The sequence below is a fragment of the Parus major genome, chromosome 1A (genome assembly GCF_001522545.3).
Source record: "Parus major isolate Abel chromosome 1A, Parus_major1.1, whole genome shotgun sequence".
Lineage (NCBI taxonomy): Eukaryota > Metazoa > Chordata > Aves > Passeriformes > Paridae > Parus > Parus major.
Genome location: NC_031773.1, coordinates 56,823,383 through 56,842,288, shown reverse-complemented (window position 1 = coordinate 56,842,288; position 18,906 = coordinate 56,823,383). Strand labels below are relative to the sequence as shown.

Below are 18,906 nucleotides of genomic sequence, written 5' to 3'. Positions count from 1 at the left end.
AGCGCGGGGGCGGCGCCGCGCTCGGACCGGGCGGTAGGTGAGTCCTGAGGCGAGCCGGGTCCTAGGGGAACCGGGCACCCTCCGCCCCGGCGCTGCCCGCGGAAACGGCACTGGCACGCTGCCGCTGGAGATTGGGAATCTCGCCCTGCCTTCCCTCTTTCCTCCCCCCCGCACCGTGAGGCAGCAGGAGCAGCCATCGCCGTGGAGGCTGTGGGAGCGCAGCCTCGGCTGCGGGGACGATCGGGGGTGGCTCTGGGCTGCGGGGCAGTTCGCCTGCCTGCCCCTCGGGTGACTGCTCCCGCAGCCCCTGGGGTGTCTCGTCTGGCTGCTGGCGGGGTGACTTGACCCTCTGCCGCCGGCTGGGAGGAGGAGGTGCCCCCGGGGCTGTCGGTGCGGGGACAGAGCAGGGCCGGGGCTGTGCGGAGACCCCGCCGTGAGGGTCAGGGCTGGGCTGTACTCGTGCTACAGAGCGTGGCTCTGGGCTTAAGGGTGTCCTGCCTTCTTTAGAAATAAATAAAGGGACGAAATTATCTCCGTAATGCGCTTAGAAAAGCAAACAACCTTCGCAAGTTTCCACTCGCGGGAGGAGCAAATCCCAAACCTGCCGAGCCCGAGGTGTTTGGGTTTGAGGCCCCTGTGGATTGGCTGTCCGGCTTGTGCTCTGTGTCTTTAGACAGTTCTCATTGACTCAGGTAAAAGTTAAATGCTAAGAACTTACAGTTGTTTGCTTTGACTTGATCTGGAACGCTTTGGGTTAGAATAGAAGAGTTCACACGCGTGCCTCCGCTGATGTACCTGGCTTCCTCTTGCAAAATCCGGACTGGGAATAAATGAGCCTGCTGTAGCCTCTGAATCAAAGGCAATGCCGACGTTTGATTATTTTTAGTTTAAAAGAGAAGTTTCCTGTAAGATATTTGGTGGGATGTATTGCTTTTGCTTTTACCTTCTTTTTGGAGGGCACTGAGATTTTGGTTGACTGTAGATGGGTTTGTCAGGTGTGCTGATTCAGTGTTTTGATTACAGTTTTTTGAAGTCACTTAAAGCGGAAGGATCTTGTTTATGAGTGTTTATAAGGCTAATAAATCTTGCTAAGTTGTTGTGCCTGCTCCATTAAAGATGCCCGAATATACACAGGAATCTGAAAAATTGTTTTCATTCCTTATCCCTCAGGAACGAAAAAATGTCAGCTTTAATTTTGCTCTGAAGAGTGGAAACAAATAGGAGCCCACAGGCTACTGACCTAAGAGGTGATGATCAGTGGGCACCCTCATTGTATGTGAGAAATCTGTTACTGTATCCTATAGAATTGCTGCAATTTTACCTTCTGTGCATATGCAGACATGTTTTCCTGTTGTTTTTTTTTAAATTTCTTGGATAGAAAAAGTCAAATAAATTTGCATAGCTCAGTGAACTCATTTGTTTTTCATGGCATACTGTATGTTCAATTTAAATACTTTTGCTTAACAGAGCTTTAAAAAATTCTAAACATTTATTTCTCAAGTGTTTCAGGGGACAACAAATCCCAAGCCACTGGCTAAGCAGAATTCAGAAGCAAATATTTACAGAGGATAGGTATCTTACTGTATTTCCTTCAGCCCTTTTTTTCCCAGAAAGTTATTCTGTCTTAAAAAAAAATCCAAACAGCAAACCCATCACCCATCATTAACTTGCTGTGGACTTGGACCAGGCCTATGCTCTTGGTGAGGGAATGTTCCCAGGGGAATAGAAATTTCGGATTTCTGTCAGATGATCTGTTGTGGACCTGCTAGTGTGAGCTTTTTGGTGCTGACCTTGGCGGGGTCTGATCCACAGTGGACTCCCTGGTTGGACTCTCCTGGATAGGAATGATATGGGATGTCACACTGGAGTTCAGTGCATGCACAGAGCATGTGGCTGAGATTTGCTTACCTGTTTCTTCTCAGGAGTTCTGTGTAGCCTCCCTTGGTTCATCTGTCTTTTTGTCCCTGAAGGTTGAATGGTGGGCAGGAGTTTTTAATGATTTAGGTTACTGCTGTAGTTTGGGATGGCTCTTGAATCCCAAGATTGGTGACCACAAGGAGCTTAGTCACTGTGTGTGTCTGCTGGGTTTGTCTTGCTGTCAAAGCTTATCTTCTCCCTACAGATTCAGTTTTTGCTCAGTCCATGTTTATTCCAATAAAAATGTTCTTCCCACCAAGTTTAAGCTGAGCATTAGTTAAAATGGGAAGCCAGTTGATAAACTTTGATATTTGTATTCCAGGAGATGCAGAGTAGACATGGAAATTGCTATGAAAAGAATTGCTTCTCTAAATGCAATATTCATCAGCACAAAGCCTGCTAAGCTGATATTATATGGTAAATGGTTTGCTTTTAGTCTCCCAGAAAGAGGCTTTGTGTCTTAGGGTAATGGCAGTTGACATAAATCAAACATACAATTGTCCACAAAATCATTTAATCTTCTCTTGTTGCTCATTTCAACATATAGCTGCACTTAGAGCAGACCTGCCACTAGTGGTAATTGCATTGCTGTGGCTTGAAAATATGGGTTTGATAAATAACTGGAGTCTAATTTTTGAGATGGGTTGGTGCAGAATTTTTCTAAGTCTGGTGATAAAATAACAGCTTTTGTTGTGCAAAAATTTGTTACACTGGGGTAAGCCAATTTCATGTTGTGGGGTAGGAACTCAGGGAAGAGTTCTTTCATGTTATGAATTTAAATAGCGAATTGTATTTAAGATGGCAGAGTCCTGTCTTGAAGACTCAGAAATCAGTTGTCAAATGCAGCAGAGCAGACTTTATAATTTGATTGGTACAGAAAATCCTGCAAGTCTGAAGTTTAAAACTACAGAATAACTTCTGGCAGTCTCACTGTTCCTGTATTTGCTTGGGGAAGTAATAGAATATTTCCCTCTTAACAATATAAAACAGGAACTAGGAGGAGAAATAAATTATCAAGAAAAGCTTTTAATTAATTAATAATTTGATCAGTATGGGAAGCATTAAAATGGGCAGTTGCATAGTTAATACTGCCTTACTTGTGAAATTAGGTAATCTTGTAAGGCACGCATTGATATCTCATTAAATACTTTTTACAGATTAAAAAAGCAAAGGAAAACAGTGGATCAGGAAAAAAATACTAATTTTTATGCTTTAAATATCTGATTTTCTGATTTCTTGGTAATTTAGTTGTTGGATTTTATATTCTGGTCTAAACTGTAGACTTGAAACTTTGTTTTGTATTCCTTTAATATTTATACCTACAAACTTGTAAATTTGTTAGCTGACCCATGGTTTTATAAGAGTTACAACTGATCAGAATGTGAAGAAAAGGGATACCTAGAATTTGGAAGACTACTTCTGTGGGATTTTGTTTGTCTAAGGAACAGTTGTCTTTATGTTTTTACTGGTAAAAGAAGCAGAGGTTGGTTAAAATGGTAGCCTGGGTTTATTGGATTTCACAAGAGTGATAATGTCCTGAAGTAGTAAAAAGGGAATCAACTATTCACCTTTTAGTGACACGGAACAGCCAAGATGAAGTAATTGTTTGGTGTGTGCAGGTTGTGCAAACAGATGGAGTTTATCAAAGGTGACAGAATGAATGGGAGGGAGGAAGTAAAGGGATAACTCGAATCTTTATGGGAGAGGAAGAGTGCTTACTGTATTGCAACTTATATTAGCTACATCTCTTGTGTTCCAGAGTTTGAGCCTGTGATCACTGACTTGCTGTAGAGGAGCTCCAGCCTTAGCAAAGACCTTGGCATATTGGAGTGTCTTAAATTTCCTTCCACAGAAGGGGAAACAAAAAATATTTTTCTTATCTTTGACCAGATGAAAAGTTGTGAAACCTTTTTCAACTCTGTGTAATAAAAAGCTGTTTACAATTCCGAGAGCACTGTGTGTAATGTCACATTAAGTACTGCATTTATAAAATGTGCCAAGGTATTTTAGTAATTAAATCTCCTGGTAAGAAAACAAAACCCAGCTGACCAGCCCCCGGACAAACACTTGGAAAACTTGGCCTTCCCAGAAAGTTGTACTTGTTTGAAGGCCTTTTTTACTCTGTTCACTGGAGTAGAATAATGCTTATGAGAAACACGGTTGTGCATCAGTTGGTTGCAGTTAAAATGAAGATATTGGTCACACCAAACCATAGGAGTTGCAAAGATGCTCAGCTTCTGTACACAGGAGTGTATGGCAAGGGCAGTAGTCACAACTTCCATTCCCATAACCAAGGGATGAGGAGGGAATGAAAGTCATCTCCAGTAAAACACCCGAGTACATTGAATGACTGCTGAAGGCAGAAGCAACAAGGGAAAGGGGCTTGGCAGGAGCAGCTTGTCACAGGTGGGGAGCTGTGTGTGCTTTGGGGGGGCTCTGCTGGTGGTACAGGCTCCCTATCCCTGTCCCTGACACAACGGAGAGGGAAACTGCATCTCTGGCATGCTTGTGCTGTGCCATGAACTTCCTCTGGGATCACTGAGAGCCCTCCAAAGGACAGATGGGGCCTCTTCCTCCCAGATCACTGCCACTTGGGAGTGTCTTGAGTCTGTTCTTTGGGCAGAAAGTCTCAGTGTTTTTAGGACTTTACTGGTAAAAGCCTACTTACTGCTGAACTGATAGGTAAATTCCAAAGGATATTTCTTTGTCTGCAGGGGGGCTGTTGTGTACAAACCAGCCAAGATGTGGATGGCCTCATCGCAGAATCCCCTTATTCTTGTTTGAAGCTGAAGTTGGAATTAGATATTTTAGATTTCCATGGATCACAGGTGTGCACAGAGCAGGGGACAGGATGCAGGTGTTCCAGTATTACCCCTTTATTACCCATGCAGAGCTGTCTCTGGGTTATTAGCTAGATTTGAACCAGACTCTGGAGAAGCCAGGAGCAGTTCACAGGCTTCAGTGTTCCACTTTTCCCATAAAAACTAAGGAAAATCTTTCCTTTCAGGAGAAATGGAAAACCTTAGGCCAATGGTATCAGGCTCCTTTTGTCTTTTGTATATTGGAAAAGTGTTTATTACAGACATTTCTTAAAATTTCTTTTAATTACTTTTTACAATGAACAGTTGCATAATGTGTTCCCTGCCCTTCCCTCATGTTGATGCCTTATAAGGGAGGTAACCAGAACGGCAGCCAAATATCAGCCTGATGATGAAAGAACTGTTCCACTTAAAATGTCACTAATTTTTAGCCTGCTGAGTCCTGTATGAAGAGGAAAACTTACATTAGTAGCTTCCCAGACAAAAGCATTGCACTGCTTTGTTTAAAGACAGCTGTTTCTTGAAGTTAACAATTCCTCTGTTCTGTGCTCTGTGGTGTTTGCAGAGCAGGAAAGGAGAACAAATTTAATCACAAGGTAAGGATTTAGTGGGAGTACCTGTTTCTTCAAACAGTAGCAACTGGATATGTAGAATGTTTAACAGTAATTAAAAGTATAATTTAACAAGCTGTAAAATCTGGAACTAGAAATTAATTTTGCATTCTGCATACGAGGTTCTCTGTAGGACGCAGTCATTCAGCAATGACAGCCAAGGCTGGTACAGACAGGTAACATGCAGCTGTTAAAGCACATTCCTGTTTAGTGCAGTAATGGCTGTTGCTTATCAGACACTGGAGTAGCAAATACTCTTGGAGAGAGTTAGCAAGACAGTTTAAACGGCCGGGAGAATTGGGATTGTTCAGCCTGGAGAAGAGAAGGCTTTGGGGTGACCTCACTGTGGCCTTGCAGTGCCTGAAGGGAACCCACAGGAAAGATGGAGAGAGACTCTTGACAAGGGCCTGGAGTGACAGGACAAGGGGCAATGGCTTCACACTGACTGAGAATGGGTTTAGGTTGGATATCAGGAAGGAATTGTTCCCTGTTAGGGTGGTGAGGCCCTGGCACGGGTTGCCCAGAGAAGCTGTGGCTTCCTCTGGATCCCTGAAAGTGTCTAAGGCCAGGTTGGATGGGGCTCTGAGCAAGCTGGGATAGGGGGCTGGAGTTGGATACTCTTTTAAGGTCCCTTCCACCCCAACCATTCCATGGTTCTCTGAAGTAAGGTTGCTTTGTGGTGCATGCCTTGGAAGGCAGTCAAGTGCATCACAGCAAATTCTGACTTTCAAGATAAGGTGAAAGAAAGCAATTTTATCATTTCTGGTGTAATTAACATGCATCTTAATCAGGTTTTGTTTGTGCTTGGTTGGTTCCACTAAAGTGATAAAGAGCTCTGGTTGAACTGGTGAGTGGCTCTTCTTTGCCTGACTTGCCATATTTCACTTGTGTAAATCAAGTTTTATTGTGCCTAAAGAAAATGTCTCTTGCTAAACTAATCTGTCTGTTGATAGTTCATTTCCTTCACTTCTTGAAGTTAGTTATAGCATGTAGCTCCATTTCCATGAATGCTGTAGGAAAGGAAATATTAATATTCAGGTTTACTGGGGGGAGAGGAGAGAAAAAAACCAACCAACCAACCCTGATGATACACAATTTCTATTGAAGTCTTACTGTTTAATCCTTCCCCATCACAGCCATAGGTAGATAGTCTTAGGAAACAGTGACTTAAGGGCAGAGAATCACAGTTTATTAAAGCAGGAGTTCTTCATAAATTTGTCTCTTAAATTTCTTGTGAACAAAGAGTATAAATGACCACTTTATGTTGAAGTGTATTAGATGGTTCCTCTTCTGGGTAATTATTGTATGGACACTCCTGCTCTGTGTATAATTTAACAGAGAAGGAGAGATCAATCATATGAAGTCTGTATCATTTGAGCATCTTAGCCCAGTTGTAGTCTGAATATGGTGACCTCACTGCACAATTGCCTAAGTAACAAGGAGAAACTTTTCTTGGGTTTTTTTTTTTTTCCTTTAAAAAAAAAAAAAAGAAAACAACAAACAGATTCTTACCAATTATGTTAAGAACACCTGGAATAATGTTCTGTAAGTTGCTTATTCTTTGTGAAATAAAAGTGAAGTTGAAGTTGGACAAAATGACAATAAGCAACAGAGATTGAGGCTGTGGTTCCCAAGTCCAGTGAGTCCCAGACTGTTGTCAAGGCACAACACATTCCCAGCCCATCATCCATCTCCCAGTCTTCTGGACCACAGGTTGGAAATCACTAAGTTATGATGGACTGTGGTAGTAGGAATGAGCATCTTCAGAAATAGTTTCAGGTAAGAGATTGAATTGCAGGAAGATTTTGAGAAGGAGGTCTGGAAAAATGATAGCAGTTGTTTGTAAGATGAAGGGAATACAGAAGGGGATTCTTCTGCCTGTTAAATCTTTTTCCTCTCTTTTCTCCTTTTTTTTGGTTTGTTTTGGTTTTTTTTTTTTTCCCTCCCATGAGCCAGTGATAAAGGGAAAAGAACAAAGTGGAATGCTATAAATTGTCATACTTTGCTGGCAAGTCTTCAAAGAAATTGGAAAATTTTTTACCTTTCTTATATTGCACCAGTTCTTGACTGCTCTAGTTCTCAGTAATGAACAGTGTTTGCAGGCAGCATTCATCCATTCCTTCAGCAGAAGGAAACACACTAAAGTCACTGTGAGCCCCAGGTGCAAAGTCATCTCCAATATTTGAGGGCATGTAGCTATGGTAGTTTACAGGAGAACAAATCTGAGATGAATCCTTAGATTCATCATATGCTGGCATGGTAGTCATATATGGAAGGATGGAGGTGTCCAGGTGAGGATTAGAATGTGTTTACCAGCTAATCAGTTTGAGCAGGTAAATCCTGGCACTTCCAAAGGGTTGGTTATACCTGGCATGTAACTTAGATGCAAGTGAATTTAGTTTCTTGTGACAGGAATGATGATGTGTGCTCTTGTCTTCCCACCCTTGCTTTGGGCTTTGTCATGATGAGGAGTGTGAAATGAATGGCATATGATCAATGCAGAGAATTTCAGGCCATGGATGTGCCGGTGGGCTTGACCAATACGTAGATATTTAAGTTAATGTATTTCAGCTCTTATCCCAGATTCTTCCATGAGGATCTGTGGTGCTGATGCTGCTGTAGGGTGGCCTAAAGGAACTTTCCACTTGGTTTTTCTGGAGGCATTTGAGTACATCCTGCCTTGTTCCCTGCTCCCAGGTCAGGCTGAAAGCTTTGTGAGCATTGTCTCTGGCAGCTGGGGTTCATTCATAATTCCAGAGTCTTAGGCTCACACTTAGATGTCTTTAAGCCCCGTTTAATCCCAAGGGGCATCTGATTCATGGAAACTGTTTGTGTTTGCTCACAGACATGTAAGCCACTTTTGTAGTGGCACATGAAAAAAGAAAGAACAAATCCCTTTCAGAGTTCAGGAGAAAGAGATGAGCATTGTATCACCAAAACCAGGGAATAGAGAATTTCTCCTGTCTGAGTACACACTGACATACAGCACTGACTGGAGCTGCTGCTCACAGCTTGTGCTGCAGCCTGGCTGCTGGCAGAATAACTTTGCTGAGCACCTCTGCTGCAAAGAGGTTCCTTGGAGCCTGCCAAAAATACTGCTGCTTTCACCTTTGGTGCTTAATAAGATGCAAAACTCTGGCCTTTGTGAGGGTACAAAGCAGAAATATGTTTGCCCTTTTTATGTTTAAATAAGCAAAATAACATTCTGCACTTTAAAAAAATATTTACAGTCAAAAGGAACATTTGGGGAACGACCAATGGACACGCGTACTTCTTTAATGTCTACTTTGGATCTTTGCATTTGAAAAGATTGAAATCATAGTGGAAGGTCAAAAAAGAAAGAGGAAGTAATGATGAAGTAATTGGGGGAGGGGGGAAATTGTTATCCTCTAATAAAGATAAGTAATTTTAGCTAATTTTCTATCTGCCTTTTATGTTAAACAAGCAGCAATATTTAGAAAGCCAATTTTGATTTTGTTTAGGGTTCAGTCCAGTTTCAGGTGTTGACCCCCACACACGGAATGAGCTTGTGCTGCTTAGGGAGCAAGGGCTGCAAGAGAAGAATTATAACAACAATTTTGCTTATACTGTTTTACTTTAAGGAAAAAAAAATCCAAGAAACTGGAAGCTGTTAGTGTTATTTGTATTTTTTCCTTATAGAAGCTAATTTTTGAAATTAGTCCTGACAGCATCTTCCTTATTTTTCTATGCCTATAACTTTCTCAGTCTGAGAACCAGAGCATAAATGTGTTTTCTTGGTTCTTTTGCTGAAGCACTCCTCATCGGTCGTGCCATCTTTAAAGATGTACAGACTGAGAAGATAAAAGCTTCTGTATCCTTACTTAGGACATTAGGGAGAATGAATTTGCATCTGCCTGTGTGTGGCTGGAGAATGCAGTTGCAGGATGATGTTTTCATATGACAGTGTGGAATCCAAGTGCTTTCCCTCCCTCGCTTGCCAAGGCAAGGCTGGGTTTTGCCACAAAGATTTGATAATTAAGGGCCACCCACCCCCCTTCTCCTTGAATCCTAAAGTAAATCCTCCTCAAATATTGCAAACTGGTAAACCCCAAGTAGGAGCAATGCAGCTCACGCTCCATATTTGTCTTGGATGGAAGGCCAGACTCTTGTCTGGAACATCTGAATTGGTGCTTTGGGTGCAGCTTCCTTCTATTCAGGGATGGGGATGATCTTGTCAACAAAGCACCTGTTTTACAGGATGAAGTCACTGAAACAACTGGGCTGCCAGTATTAATGTGCATCAGGACAGGGAAACGGGCTTTTTGTCCTGTGCTATAGCAAGCACCTGCCTTTGCTTTTCCTTTCAGTTTTCCCTTACTTGGATAGATCAGGAATGTAGTCTGTGCTTGACCTCAACTGCAGGGTCTTTAATGAAACAAAATTTAGCTAAGGAAGCTTTACTGAATGCATTCCAATGGCTTTCCAGGTTAATGGCATTGACTAATGTGTGAGTAAAATAAACACCTAAGAATTTATTCTAATTCTTGATTTCCTTTGGTACCTCAGTCAATGCTAATTCTAACCAAGAAACTTTTTTTTTTTTTTTTAAATAAATCTACTGCCCATTTTGAATTTAATGGTATAGTTCTCATCAGCTTTTAGGGAGAGGGGACTGACAAAGAATAATTGTGCCTCTGTTGTGGATACTTAGCACACTTTTTGAAGTGCTAGGCAGATATGAGTGTACTGAGATGTTTTTCATGAGTGTTTTTTCAATATTGAAATGTGGTACTCTTTGAGGTACTGACCACATTTGACCCTGTGTACTTCACAGGCATCGTTCAATCAGTTTAGCAGCTGTTTACAAAGCACCAAAATTCAGAAGGCTTTTTCATCTCTGAATGAAACACATTCTTTTTGCCCAGCTTGGCATCTCTAAATTTACTGATCAGCACCAATCCCCTAATAGAGTGATTAGATTCAGTTACCTTGTGCCATCCCAATGCAAAAAGTTCCAGTTAATTAATGGAATCAACCGCTACTTTCAAAGCTATTGCTCTGAATTGTGTTTGTGACACATGCAGCTAAAATTACTTTGTTTTCTTAAAGCAGAATCTAAAATATTGGTACATAGTCTTCTAAATTTGTATCGCTTGCTTCATGCCCTTTTACTAGCAAGATACAAGGCAAATATAACTAATGATTGAATTGTTTGAAATGAAGTGGTTGGTTCAAGGTGAACCTCTGTTTCTGTGCTGAATTTTCTTAAAGAAAAATGCTTGAGAGCTCTGAAACTTTTGTTGTCTCTAGAAAGAAATACAGTTAGAATGTGGAATGGGAACATTCCTACTCTCCCTTTGCATGGTTCTAGCATGTTGGAAGCCAGCAGGTCTTGGGCTTTACTACTGGTCAAGTGTTAGGTTTCAGGTATTAAAGGAATACTTAAATTAGTTCATAGTTAGTAAAAATGCACTGGGACACTTTCACAAAAGATGCTGGATAAAAGCAGTTTGTGTTTTGAAGGAGAGTGCTATTTTGAGGGAGGATAATTATTTTTCCCTACCTTATTCAGTCCTTGGCTTTTAGACTGGTATCAACAAAGGAAGTGACTCTTACAGATGCTTTTGTGATGTGTGTTCCTAATTTGCTGGAAGCTGGACTGAGATCCCTTGACTCATTTCACGTAAGCCATCAAAGAGTTATTTCCAGCTACTGCCTGGACCAGGTCTTGGAGCTGAAAGATGCCATCTCTCCCTGCCAGCCATGCCTCACAAGAAACATAACAAGTTGCATTTCAAATATTTCAACATGGTAATTCAGCCTTTGAAGTTTTGGCACCTATTTGGCAAGGAATGTCTCCAAAGAGGTATTTTAAGCAAACACTATATATAGAGCTTCAGATCTTCATCTTCTTTCTTTATGTGGAGAATATTTTTACTGTCTGTAAGGTGCCCAGAGTTGAAGGTTGTAAAAATGACAAGATGCTCAAGCCACAGTTGGATTCAAATTGTCTTAAATTTGGTGGGAGCTGTGCCTATCCACATTACAGATTTGCCTGGCACTCTTTTGCTGGAGGGTCCAGTGTCCTGTGGTGCAGATGGGGAGGAGGGGTGCCACCTATTTTGTTTGTTTCTTTGGGCTTTTTGAACATAGTTTAACTGAAAGTGAAATCTGTTTGCTGTAGGACTGTTTGCTGAAGATGGCTCTCTAAAGATGCTTGAGAAATCTGTTACAAGCATAGCCAGCAGTTAGAGGCTTTGGAGATTATGGGGAGAAGCAAACTGCTGAATCCAAAGACTCATTCCAGATATCCTCATCACAATGAGAGTTGGCATTTGTTCAGATGCCGGGCAGGATTCATCTTCCTGTCCTTGGGTGTTTAAGAGTTGCACATCCAAGGCAGTTTGACATCTTATCTGTCCTGGGTAGTCAGTGGACTTGGAAAAGTACTGTGAAGAGATGTTTGCTTCTGTCTCCTGTTAGGGTGACTACAGATGGAGAAAAACACGGGTGCAGGGAAGGCCTAGGTGGATTTGCGGTGGTGCTGCCTCGAATGAACACCCTGATACCACTGTGTGTTCTGAGTAGCTCCCTGTAGCAGATGAAATGTTGACAGTAACAAGATCTAGTGGGTTCATTTTTGTCAAATATCCCTGCGGGTGCACGCAAGAGATTGTGAATTCCCAGCCTCCTTTTGTTTTGCTAGCAGGTGGTCAGGATCTGTTTGTTTTTCTCCAGAAGAGCGTGAAGAATGTGTTGCCTCAACAGCAGCTTTGAGAGCCCCAGGGTTCCTATGATCCTCTGCAGTTGCACCTCTGAAAAATCCCTGGGCTCAGGTCAACTGAGCTTTTTCTTCTGTTTCTTGGAGTAATTCTAGATTTTCCCATAGTCCATTGTGGCATTTAGTGTTAAAAATAGGATTCCATAAAGCATTTTTATGTTCCTGAAGTGCACACACTTTATTTTTCAAATGTGTGTCTGTGTGAAGCCTTGCCAGAGGAGCAGCCTGTCTTTGCCCAGCACTGACCTGATCTGACTGTAATACTAAACTCAAGGTGAGATTCAGAACTAATGCACTGGTACTGTGTCTCAACTTTTCCTTCAGGTTTTTGGCAGCTTCTGCAAGTTAATCTTTGTGCCTCAGATGCTGGTGCTGCATAGTTAACTTTTGATTTAATTTAGTTTTTGGTGGCTCTGATTAATTTTGTTATGCCTTGTTTTATGCATTTCTGAAATCAGACACAAATTGTCTGCATTTTTTGAGATTGTATGTGGAGAGTGCTATGTCAGCGTGTGTGGCTCACCATCCTTGGAAAATCATTTCATCATCAAGAAATTATTTTAGGTGGCACTTAATGCTGTGGTTGAGTTGACATGGTGGTGTTTGGTCAAGGGCTGGACTTGATCTTGCAGGTCTTTTCCACCCATGATGACTCTGCTATCTAGGATATATTTCTGCTACTAAAAGGAAGGGGTCTGTTCCCTACAGGCTGTGGCAGAGACTTCTTACTAGTCAGGGATCTTCCCTTGCTCCTACACCTTCAAAATCCTGCCAGGACTGAAGGCTGGGTTTACTTCATTTCCTTCTCAGTCTGGGTGATACGCTTGCCGACTCGCATTATCAAGATCATGTGTTTTATGTTTCAGTTTTTAAAGTACCTCAAGATCTGGTTGGGAAATATTTTTAAGGGGCAAAACATAATTTACTTGAGGGCTGGGAAGAAGGTACATTACACAGGGAAACAGAATAAAGCCTGCAGCTCCAGTTCATTATAAGATGGAGATCCTTTCTGTCATTATTAATACAAGGGATAACCCAGAGGAAAAGAAAGCAGCTTGAGGCTTGCCAGCAACCCCAAGAGACCTTTGCAGCTTTGGGCATGCTGGGAAGAGGGAGGGCACACCTTCCCTCCTGGAGGCTGCCAATAGAGCAGCTTCCCTGTGCTTTCAGGATTTGCTGAAATTTCCATAATTTGTTTTACAAAATTTTACTCAAGGGAATGCAAAAAAAACCAAACAAACAAAAAGTAGACTAGCCTCCAGATTGTACTTCCAACCCCGAGTTACCATCTTAGATCTGTGGAGAGTAATGAATTTTTTATTATGGATCTAGGCTAGGGAGGTAAGGCTCAGTATCAATGGAGCATAACCTGTGGAGTAAGAAGTGCTTGTTTTTCCCAGACCTTTTCTTACTGCTAGGAGTAGTTATCAAATAAAGGATTTAACTTGCTTTTTATTTTGTAAACGAGTGCAAGTTAAAATATATTTTAAGACTCAATTGAACCAATAATTAATCATCTGAGGAATCACAGATGTAAATGTTTTTTATTCTTTGCTAAAATTACTTTATTAGACTACTTTCTGTTTATTTTTTGGTGCTCCTTGCATTTTCAGAAGTGAAGAGAATAGAGCAGAGCAGCTGCTTCCTTGTGATTTGTGAAATTGGGACATTCTCCCTTACCCTGTGCTATATCAGTGTGACAAACCACATTCCTGATACTGCGTGTAGCTTTACTGGGAAACTGTAAAACTTTCCAAAGGTTGCCTATTTATCAGTACTTTAAAAGGCAGCTGATTAATGTTATTTGCATATGGGCAACAGAGTATGTAAACGTTGACTGGATAGTCATTGGAAGAATGCTCTCAGCTTCACAAGAGCAGCGTTTCTCCAAGGATGTTGTAGCTCAGCATGGAATGCAATCACCAAATTTGGCCTCTTGCAGAGCATTGCTGTTCAGTGGTCCTTCCTATTGATCTTTCCCAGATATTTTCCATGTTTCTGAATTCATGGTGAGATTTCAGCCCTGTCTTTGGAACAGTGCAAGCTGTCTCGGGTGCTTATCTTGCCACACACCCTTCTTGCCCACAGCATACAGATCCGTGCTTGGCTGCAGCCTCAAATGGGCAGCTCACACAGGTGTACTTACAAAGGAGGGCCCACATGTCTCATATGTTTTGGGTCAAATAATGAATTTTTAGAATGAATTAATAACTTCTTAATACTTAAGACCTCAGTCCTTTGTGCCCATGAGCTCCTTATGCCTCCTAACATGACCTGCTGGCTACACGAATGACATTTGCTTTCTTGTAGGGTAACTGAGGCACACCCTAAGTACATGTTTTCTTTTTCTTTCTTTATGGTTTTTTTTGCACATAGGAAATAAAATAGAATCCAGATCATGTTACTTAATGCATTTTCCTGTGTTGTAGCCACAAGAGCATCCTTCCTCTGTACATATATCATCTGCAATTAGAAACAGAAAAGTCAAGATATTCATGACTTCAATGTTTGCATCACTGGCAAATGACAGCAATTTAATGTGGTTTTATTTTGCAGGATTTGACCACTTCAAGTCAGCATTAGAGGTTTTGTTAGGGATATTTGAGCTGGTAACTCTTCTGGGAGAGTGGTAGACTGAGAGGAGATGCATTAAGGAATGAGTGAGAAATTAGGATGAGCCTTTTAAGTAGATGTTACTGCTGTGTTCCCATAGATCAGGTACCAGGCATTGCTTTAAGTGACCATAAAACTATTCAGATTTAAGTACAAATTGTGTCTGCTGCAGAGTGACCTTCTGCTGCAGCTCAGCATTGCTGTTTGGGCTTGCTGTCCATGCTGGGCTTTGCCCAGCGTGTGGGAACCAAGCAATGCCCCAAGAGGAGAACTTGGGAGAGCTCATCAGGCAAATGGGAGCAGCACATGGTACAAACCCTTCCTAGAATTTGTAAATGTGACTAGGGTGATCCGTGGAGAGTGCAGCGCATGGATGGGTGCTCAGCTGTTCATCATGATTAGCCTCACCCTGTTTCCATCAGAATCAAATGGATTGTGCTCTGTACTGTTGCAGCCTGAAGTAAAAGGGAATGTCAGCCTGTGTTTTGAGAACTTTGCACAGCTCTCCTCTCCACCAGCCCAATGCTAAACAGAGCCAGCCAAAGTGGGGGCAAGAGGGATGTGATTCATTGGTGAGTGTCAATGTTTGTGTAACAGTTGTCACCATTGAGCTCTGGGGTTTTTCTGTTGCACCCAATCTGACATAAATGGCCTCTGTCCAAAGGCACAGCCCCGTCCTCCCACTGCCACAAGTGTATCCAAACTTTACTGGGATGTAGTCCAAGTCTGGCTGCCTGCAAAAGGGGCAGTGCTGTTATCCCTCTTGTCCTCTGTGCCTCCTTTTTAATTGCTCTTCTTTCACCGAATTTGTGGAGTTGGAGTGTGGGACAAACCAATATGCTGATCTTATGGAAGAATGATCTCCTTTTCACAAGTGCATGGGCTTGTTGGTAGCTTAATTTTGGCAGGCTGCTGAGTTGCCCTAACTGGCCTGTGACTGCATTATTAGGAAAACTGTAGGACTGTGTGGCTGGGACTTGAGGGGTCAGCCCAGTGGAGAGGAAGGGACTTGTCTTTCTAAGAAACAAATGTAGACCTGCACTGACAAGTCCTTGAAGCAGGACTTGGCAGCAATGTCTGTCCTTTCTGTGTAAGGGCCTTGAGCATAGGACCCATCCCCATACGGAAATGTTAACGTTAAATAATACTTCAAAAGTGGAAATGACCTCATTCTTCCTACGACTTATTTGGGTTTTTCTCTGGTTACTATTTATGGGAAATAGCTGCTTGTATGCAACTTGTCAAGCAATTCAGATCACTGCCTGAAAATCGTCTTTATTTGCCACCCACCACTCTCCATCTTGACACATTGTTTGTAGAAAACTGGTATTTCCGTTCAGATTTCCTGCAGGTAGCTCCACTTGTATTTATCTGCACTTGAAAGATAAAGAAATGGAGGCACAATGACACTTGGTCACCTTACAGGGCAGTAGAAACTTTCACCTTGAAAAGGAGCAGAGAGAGGCTTTCTGTAGGAACACAAGTGTTTCTTCTCCTTTGCTTTAGGTGACCCCTGTTTCATGAAGAGTCCTTCTTTTACTGATAAGTCCTGCTCTTTTTCTTAGTCAAGAGAGTGCTTAGACCTCAGGACATGCTCCAAGGTTTTCTGTTCTGAAGATATCCCTGGTGGGAAAGCTTTCCTCCTAGAAAATTTTTCATATTTTTCTGCTTTTCTTGCAGAAAGAAATACTCTATTTCATTTTGAAAAGCATAGGAAACTGGGCTCTTAAATTTTATTTATTTATTTTTAGTCTGGAAATTTACTCTTTCATGTATGTCTAACATACTGCCTTAATAGAAACTTAAGCAGATTTCTTCTGTTCCTTTTCCCTCTTCCTCCCTTGCAGCTGGATATAGCCAGAGCTTTTATCCACACCCTGGTTTGCTTCTCTTTTCCTTTAACTTGGAAACTAGATAATAGAATCAAATATCTGAGATTAATTTAAAGGAAAACAGCACCCATTCTGAGTGAACTTTTCCAGGTCAAGGCTGGTAGGTAACAGGGAGGTAATGCCCATCACAGACCTCATAATCTTTCACCTACATGCAATTCCTTTTTTGCCTTTCTCCTCTCTTCCTAGAAGGGTGAATATGCAGTTATGTGGGAGGGATCATGTGGACATGCAGACTGTCATAACAAAGCATTCCTGGTGTCCTTCAGCCCTGGAGGAGATGAGCAGTTGGGACATGAAGGAGAGGCTGCAGGAGGACTCTCAGATTTCACAAGGCAGTCTGCCTCTGCAAGAGCTGTTTCCTCTCTACCTAAACCTCTCTATCTCAGAAGGATAAACCCCAGCTATGCACTTGCTGTATCTTTGTGATGTATACATTGTCAATGTGATAGAAATGTTGAAATATAAGACCACAGCTGTACTGACTGTTCTCCCCTATACCAGTCTGATAATAAGGCACAATGGTAAAGCTTTCTCTTCTCAGTTATTCTTACTATCACTGTGGGGATTAGGTGTTGTCATTATGGTTCGTTTATGAGATAATGCTTCATTTTCCACCTCTGGTACTGGTGATTTGGTGGTAAGAGTATGGCTCAGCTCCATCCCCACCGTTCCAAATCTGCTTTCCAGCTTCAGGCACCAGGAGGGTGGTACCATGTACTCATCTCTTACATCAAGAAACTACACGCCTCTCTGTCTCTGGGCCCTCACCAAATTAGTCTGCTTTGTGTGCCAACAGGTATCTGCTGCTCCAAATATCCCAGTTAAAGGAATGAAGTGCTGTAGTGGGATTTGAATGGGCAAACATCTGTTCTTCAGTGTTGTGTACACTGACAACAGACACTACCTGCATTTACAGTTTTGCAGGGCTAGAGTGATCTGTTGTGCTCATTAACCCTGACTGCAGGCACTGCACAGGCCATGGCCAGGCACTGATGTTCTGCATCTCATTTAGCACTCAGCTCCTTTCCTGGCACAGACTTATCATGTGTAATTACTTAATTTGATTGATGTGATCTAAAAAGAGCCTGGCAAGAGTCAGGGATTTGAACATACATCAGTGGAAAAGAAAAGCAAACTTGGTGCCTTTTTCTCCAGCACTCTCCAGTGCAAGAGTCCCTCCTAATTCCCAGTGGTCCTGCTTCCCTAGGAAGTAGAAGGGCTTTATAAAATACCTAAAATCTAAAAGTAGAGCTTCTTGGATGACATCTGAAAATGTAATACAGTTTCCTTGAAACTCATACTGGTGCTGTGTTGAAGCTTCTTTGCTTATTCTTTGCTCGTGTCCTAACTTGTGCCTCTTGGTCACAAAAGGTTAGAGAAATTCCCTGTGACTGTTACCTTTGAACACTTGTACATATTTTTCATTGGACCTGAGTAGGACTTTATCCAGAAAACCAATATCTGAGGAGGAAGCAGATTTATGATTGTTGACCTTGCTCTGTAATTATTTCATGATCCAAAACATTGCAGCAAGGTATTTAACGTGACCTTCTTTTGTGCCAGTTATTTTAGCAGGTCTTAAAACAATGTTTTCTTACACCTGGATGCAAGTACCTGCTAAAAGCTGTGAAAATGCTTAAGTGCACAGGAATGCAATTACTCCAGTAAGTAAGAAGAGCTTCCTGTTTTTAGACACTTCTGAGAGAATAAAGATTTGCAGCGCTGTGAAATGCGGGGAGAGCTAGGAGAAAGGACAGATACAAGCTGGGTGAAGCAAGGTATGAAATGCTATTTCACAGCAGAGCACTGTTGGCTTTCCTGCAAGCTACTTATTTCTCTTGTCCCCAGGAAATTAAAATGGACCCAGTGGTAAACACTGGAAGAAAGGAGTGGCTGCTTGGGACTGCAGGTCTGGTTCCCTCATCAGGTCTCATGCTTCATTTAGTCATCCAGAGTGTTGTCCTGAGCTGACCTCCCACTTGGAGCACTCCTTGGAAAACAGCAGTGTGGGGAGACACCAGCACCTCTGTTCCCTTCCTGTTCGTGGCTCTTGCCCTAGCTCCTCTCTGGTGGAGCCGAAGTACAACCCCTGTGTGTCCCCTCTCTCCGTGTGAGGCTGGAGTGGGTGGGGGAGTCCTGCCCACAGCCACACACACGTGCACAGTGAGGCAGTTTGAGTGGGCACTGCTAAGCCCCAATGCCTGGATTGTCTTAAGAAGTAAAAAAAAATAAAATGAGTTGTTTGAAAGAACTGAGCTCAGGAAGATTTTGGTAAGTCATTGCATGTCCTTCAGTGCTGAGTAAGTGTT

The 18,906-nt window shown here is 42.1% G+C and overlaps 1 protein-coding gene across 5 annotated transcripts in view; it reads left to right on the top strand.

Annotated features, from left to right (window-relative positions):
- Positions 1-18,906, top strand: part of STK38L (serine/threonine kinase 38 like) — a 45,562-nt gene continuing 26,656 nt past the window's right edge. Inside the window, exons 1-2 of one of the 5 annotated variants that reach the window (XM_033514447.1) lie at positions 1-37; positions 1,171-1,247. The gene's annotated coding sequence lies outside the window, so the exon portion shown is untranslated. The other 4 variants (XM_033514448.1, XM_015629043.1, XR_004497524.1 and 1 more) reach the window with 4 other exon arrangements.